Genomic DNA, 7107 nt, shown 5'->3' with positions numbered 1-7107 from the left:
CAGTCTGTGTGCATGCATCTTTCATGTATCACTTTAGTGCTCTGTTTTGTGAGATTGCTAGCTTTGCTCTTCAATCCACTTTCATTGTCTATCTCCGGCCGAGCTTGTTAGTTAGAGCTGGGCATAGTATTTGGTGGAGCCTAGGGGAAAGGTGGAACACCTCTTTCCCTATTTTTGCCATAATGGTTGTCTTTTGATTTTACTTCGGCTTTGGAGACTACCAGGGTTTGTCTCTTTGAAATTATTCCATTTTGGCAGAGAAAAAGAAAATGGATTGCGCTGATCCTGTTTTGTTCCGGGGGGACGGCTGCAGTATTATCCCGGGCTGACACCGGTGGCGAAGAGGCAATCACACTAGCCCTCGCTCTGACAAAAACACTCCATCTGCAAGGAGAGGAGGAAATCACACCACAATGATGTCTGACTCTTCTGCCTCACTCTGGCAGCTGGGCCCTGGGACCCATGAACTGCTACACAACCGTCACCACAATGGCTGGTATACAAACGCACAAACACCACACTACAAATCAGCAGCTGTAACACACAAAGGCAATGCACCTGCCATCACACGACAAGGACGGATTTGTTCAAAAAGTTTCTTTTGGCTGCTCAAGGCCGATTAGAAGGGCCTTTGCTGTTTTATCTGCTGCATGCTTATTAGTATTAGTGTTGATATTATTATTAGTACTAGAGGTATTAGAAGAGGATCATTAGTTTCAGTTTCTCTTATTTAGACCTTGAGACAAATTAAAACTACAGCACATTTTTCAAGCTTTAAACCACCTAAACTGGTTGTCTACAAAAACACAAATGCCATTAGTACATCAAACATGCTCACACACACACACCAGATAAAAGATAATCAGCCTTGTAGCTCTCCCTGTTAGTATTCAGTAGTGTCACCTCTTTCCCTCTGTGTCCCATACCTGGGGATCAAACGCACCTCTTTGTGAGAGAGTCCTGACCCCCTACTATTAGCAAACAGAAGAGAGCCCAGCTGACACCACTCTTGAGATGTGCCATGCAGACTGAGGCCTGTGATTACAGCACAATCCTGAAGAGACAACCCTCCACCTCGCTCCAGCTCCAACCCCCTGAAACTCCCCACACACACCCGCCCACCCCACCCCCAGCACCTCTCTTCCACGAAAAATTCACCTATCTCTGAAATAGATGTTAATCTCTCTCCCAACTGGCTGCCTCTGAGACCTCGTTGTCACACACATAGCCATGCCTGAGCCATGAATAATCAATAGGGCGCTATTTTCGTGAAAATATTTCGCCGAACACGTCATTTGTTGTTACTACAACTGCAGCAGATTAGAAAGTGAGATTGGACTTTAGGATTGGAGGTTGTGCATGTGCGTGTGTGTGTGTGTGTGTGTGTGTGTGTGTGTGTGTGTGTGTGTGTGTGTGTGTATGGGGAAGCACAGAGGAATATAGGCCTGTCTAGTGCCTTTATGGCGCCACATGAAAACCAATGAAGGTAAAGCAAGAGGGGGGATTAATTTGTTTGTGAGAGAGGCAGAGGCTCAAGTGGGTCTTCCAATAGCAAATTAGCAAACCCTCATTTCAAAAACTCTCATACATACTAGAGAACAGTAATGCACACACACAACATTCATGTGCACATGCATAGAGTATACTCCTGCCAGATTGTAGCCTAAAAATCAGATACTTCTTTCTGAAATATCTTTCTTTCTCACTCTCTGTCCCTTGTTGACACATACATGCAGACACACGCACACACACGCGTGCACAAACACACACGCACACACACACACACACACGCACAAGAACAAAACTTCAATTTTATCTGCAGGGGCAGAAATCAATCTCACATCTCTTTAGTTAATCCGCAATGGCTCTCTACAGATCCTGACACTAATAAGGTATTGAGCAGGTGAGGCCAGGGGCTGAGGAGGAGAACAGAGAGAGAGGAGAGGCCTGCAGTCTGGGCCCGACTGGCGGCTGGCACTGTTCCAGTGCAATTATGGGGCTTGTGTATGGGAGAGAAGGGTGCAGGAAAGAAGCAGCAGAGATAGAAGGGAGAGAGAGAGGCATAGAGAAAGAGCGAGAAAGAGGGGGTAGGAAAAAAAATTGATCCCATCTGTGGTATGATGGTTAATTAAAGCAGCTCTTGAGCAGCCCAAGGATGAGAGGCTTGGCTGGGCTCCTGGAGGCACAGCTCTGATTACTCACACAGAATGGATGGTTTCTTAGCAATGAAAGGAGGAGGCCAAGAGCTGCCTGGTGGGGTGCACAGACGACGTCAAGGAGGAGAGACATGTGCATGCTGCACACTTACACATGTGCATGCACACACGTGCAAATGGATCCACATAGAGAAACGCACTTGCATGCATGCATATGCATATGTACACACTTGGTGACACACGTACACATCACAAGCCTGTAGACACGGGTACAAACATCATCAAATTAAATCAATATAATTGCATTAGGAAACTAATCAGCTTTAATGTGAGTCCACTAAACGTGAATCTCTACACAAGATGAGTACAAGAGGTTAATGACAAAACAACCAAAGTTCATCTAGTTGTCGCTCATGGTGCATACCAATGCCACGCTACAGATTTTACTCAGAATCTATAGTCCTATGGGGTTTCATAGCAAGAAAACCATAACATTTAGGAAGTTAATTTAGAATACTACCATCATTCTTTCCTAAGACACTCGCCTCCATCATATAACTAAATAATAAGACACTGACTCTGCCTCCAATTTCCCCAGTCAAAGTTTAATCTTATCTTCCCATTACATCTAGATAGACCCAAGCCCATTACACCCACCTCATTAACATTCATATTGAGAGGCCATGGGTGACAGTACTAGCACTTTGGTATGACCCCACCCCCATATGGTGAGATTTGGTATTGCACAACATGGCCAGACAAAAAGAAAATCGTTTCTGCATCACTGCAAGCAGGTACATCTAAACAAAATCTACATTCACTTGAATTGCAGTTGACTTAAATTATTACTGTTTTATTACTTGATCATAAGGTATTGATCACTGTTGTGGTAATGACATGCATACAGCTTGTCTTTGTCTTGATATTGCAAGCTGTAACAACAGCCATTGAGACTATGTAAAACAAGTGTTCTTGAGAGATAATATGGAAATGGGACAGAAAGGCCCATCCATCTATTTTTATAAAGTTGAAGATATAATCATACACTCAGAGTTAGAGAGGAGTTATAATAAACCTCCAAATCTGAGGTGTATGAATTATGTATATGGCTTTGATTTGATGGCTGCAATATCGAAAAAGACGGTGCGAGCGGCTGATTGAGGTGTGCCACGTGGTGCGTCATCGCCGCCATATCTCCTGGTACAGACATCTGAGGTCAGGGCCTCGTGCTAATTGGTGTCGGGCCGAACACTTGTGAGCTAAATGAGAAAATTACACGTTCTGGGAGGAATCAGCTGCAGTTGTTGTGGTGCCTTTTACAGTGCGGCTGCAGTCGTATCCGTGTGGCAGAGACAGTCGTCTGGCTCTCTGTTTGTTGGGGCGGGAAAGGAGGAGAGTTAAGGTAAACTTTAGTGTTTTAAGGTGTGGGCGCTCCAGTTCACAGGCCCACCCATTAAATATACATACCTTGCCTGAACATATGTGACTTTAGCGAGGAAAGCTTTGATAGTACATACGATGTGTACATATATATATATATATATATATATATATATATATATATATACACATCTGACAAAAAATCTTGTTTCTCTTTTTCATTTTTATATTTCTTGAACATTGCCTTTAATACAACTTTAATTTAGTTATGATGAACATAATGTGACTACAGTGAGGAAAGCTTTGATAGTACACATGATGTGAACATATATATATATATTTATATATACATATATACATCTGACAAAAAATCTTGTTTTTTTTTCATTTTTATATTTCTTGAACATTGCCGTTAATACAACTTTACTTTAGTTATGATGCTCAAGAATGGAAAATGCCTTTTAAAATACATCCCGAGGTTGGATTTTAACAAAACTTAAACCTGTTTTTATAATAACACTCAATCAAATGAAATGTGCAGTGTGGAAGGTGTCCCTTGTGGTGACAGTCCCAGAGAATTATCACCCAACTCTGCGTTTTACATTTCAACATATTGTTTAAGTTTTACAGCCCAACACTTCCTGTTTTGCTTCACTCTCATTGGTCTCACCTGCATGGTTTTAAAATTGGAAACAAAGTCAGAAGCTAGCTGGTGAACATGTTGGAGCATTTAGCATTTCCCTCAGGAGACCAAATAAGAGACCAAATAAGAGTTACAAGGAGTGTGAGTATTGCACTTGAATTCAATGTGTGGCCAGAAACACATCTCTAAATGAATGCTAATGTATCTCTGCATCTCTGCAACATGAACTTAGTTAATAATGTCAGTGTTGTGTACATGGCTATTTTCCGCTGCTCCATGTGGCCAAAGAATTCTGCAATTGCAGGTTTAAGTACAATTTTTAGGTACTCATACAATATTTTTCATTTGACTTTACTTTATACATTTTCTACCTTTAGATTGATGTATCTTCTTTTGTACATTGACCATTTTGCATGAGTACAGTTTCCAATGTGCTTCACATTGTGGTATTGCTACTTTTACACAAATACTCCAGGACTAAGAAAAATGTGGTTCTGTTGTTTTTTTCTCTTTTTTGTGTACTTTGGTTGAATTGAGCCATCTGCTTGGGGGTTGAAGGTAAGTGGCAATGCTGAGGCACTAACTCTGCCAAAGCAAGACTACCCAAAGTAAAATACTTCAGCTGACCCACTTGCAGACCAAGACTTTTTCTTGTGTTTGTTCATATCACACAGCAAAATTCACTAAACACAATCAACACCAGCCATTCGACACAATCAACATGACGAAGCATTCTTTGTTTGGCAATCTACTTATTGAATTCCCTGATGAGTGATATTGTTTGTGAACATTTCAATCTACTTAAATTATCTTTTAGTCATGAAATGTGTTTTTTTCATGCGCCTTTATGTGCAGGTAGAATTAAGCATGTATGTGTCATTCAGGCCCAAGCAAATTATTCACTACTAAACACAGCATTTCTCCACTCTACTGGCACACCCAACAAATAGACAAACAACAATGTTGACTAAATGACTAAAGTGTTGAATTGCTTTTCTTTTGTTCTTTTCATTATTTCTCTACTCTGTTGGCTCTCTCTTTCCAAGACAGAATTCTTTGGTGGTGAGTCCAGCTAATCTTGAGTAAACGTCATTAACTGTTTACTCATATTGCCCACAGAAAGTATGCCGCAGCCTTCTTTGTCCCATTATCAGTTGTTTAAAGAGGTTTGTGCTGTAATGGTGTGGTCAGCCAGTGCCAGGGGCTTTGAAGTGCCGTCTCACCTGGAGAATTAACCTCTATTGTCACTAAAAGCCTACCATGAAGTTGTAGTCAGGTGGCAAAATTTTTTTTAATTTGTGTGGTTTCACTATTACACCGTAGTCCTTTGGCCAGATGATTTCAGACTATGGCAGGAAGAAGCAACAAAAAAAACATTACTACAGGTTAAAATAGACACGTAGTAATCAAAAGACACCATATGTACAGCCAGATCAGAAATATTAGCTTTTTTTATTTTTTAACAATGTCATGCGTAGCTGCCGAAAGCAACGGAACACTAGCAGAGATTACACATCAACAGTAGCTTCAGTTAATATAAGAAGCCAAGCAAGCATAAGGACACGTTAATGCAACTCTGACACTAGTCAGCCATGCAAAGCAGTAGCAAGCAGTAATAAAAATATGACATAAACTATATCACTCTCTCACGAGGAAAGCGTTATTGCAGCACAGACTAACAACATGGTATAATTGTTAAAATACAAGTTAATTTTTCATACATACCCAGGTAGTACTGAGCAGGCTATATTTGACACAGGGCAAGACATCACACATGTTAGCACAAAAATATAAAATTACCAGGGGATTAAAAATGATCACAAATCTGATTTCTTGAATATTTTCAGCAGACATAGACTTTATGATTACATTCAGATGCTGAGTGTGTCCTTGTAAAAAACATGCAGACAGTTTTCTTTACATTTAGACACAGGTGAGAATGTTCAACTCATATTGTAACATTTACCATTGCTGCATTTAGTTTAGAAGCTGTTTTTTTTTTATTTGCATGGACGTATGTTATAGTGTCGTCTGCATACATCTGAACTTCACACCCTGTACAAATTTATGGAAAGTCATTTACATATAAGCTAAACAGGAGAGGTCCTAAGATGGAACTCTGAGAATTACCCCTCTCATTGTGCATAAAATTTGTTGTTTCACTACCCACCCAACCACTTTACAGATCATGACTAAGCCATTACGTGAAAGTTTTTATTTTCTTTAATTGGTGTGCATCATCCTCTAAATGTAGCCATCTCTTTATTTTAAAATCTACCTGACAAAAGCGCTTGTATTTTCTGCTTAGCCATTACAATCTGAGGGCCTGGGGCAACTTTCCTGCCCTAAATTCAATTGCAGCACCCCTACTACACAGAGAGCTTGAGGGTTAGGCCTGCCACTGTCTTTTATCCTCCCGGACGAGCTCAACTAAAAATACTCCCACCTCGGGCCGGCTCATGCTACCTTTGGGAGAAGGTCGCACCACCCAAAAAAATCTTATTCAATCAATAAAAGGGCGTAAATTTTGCATGGTGTCACGGTGCAGGCTTGGACCCAAGTGCAGCAAAGCGACTTTAAGGTCCAATGTGTAGGAATTTCTCTCATCTAGCGTTGAGATCGTATATTGCAATCACCTCTCTCGCACCACGCAGTTCAAGTTACGTATTACAGCTACGGTAGCCTTCAAAAAGCCATTCTTTTGCTTTTTCTGGGCAAAGAAGAGGACTCCTGTTCCTGAAACTTGGATTTTGAATGTGTGCATGTGGTGGAGTGACAATCGGTAGAGTCAGGAATTTGCCCGGTGGGCCAAAATTTTCTAGTAGATTTTTTGTCCCACGCCGCCATAGAAAGTGTTAAGATAACATGTGGTCCTCTATGCTTCCTCTTAAAACTTGCCGGGGCTGGGAAGCTATGACACCCATTAGC

The 7107-nt window shown here is 41.0% G+C and overlaps 1 long non-coding RNA gene across 1 annotated transcript; it reads right to left on the bottom strand.

The window, feature by feature from the left end:
• Window positions 1-1834: 1834 nt before the first annotated feature.
• On the bottom strand, window positions 1835-6884 carry LOC116670404 (uncharacterized). The gene is made up of 3 exons (XR_004327014.1): window positions 6755-6884; window positions 2410-2413; window positions 1835-1845 (listed from the first exon to the last, which is right to left on the bottom strand). It is a non-coding gene; the product is annotated as an uncharacterized LOC116670404 (long non-coding RNA).
• Window positions 6885-7107: the final 223 nt, after the last annotated feature.

Source organism: Etheostoma spectabile, chromosome 20, assembly GCF_008692095.1.
Source record: "Etheostoma spectabile isolate EspeVRDwgs_2016 chromosome 20, UIUC_Espe_1.0, whole genome shotgun sequence".
NCBI lineage: Eukaryota > Metazoa > Chordata > Actinopteri > Perciformes > Percidae > Etheostoma > Etheostoma spectabile.
The sequence above is the reverse complement of the archived record's forward strand: the minus strand, read 5'-3'. Positions and strand labels throughout refer to the sequence as shown.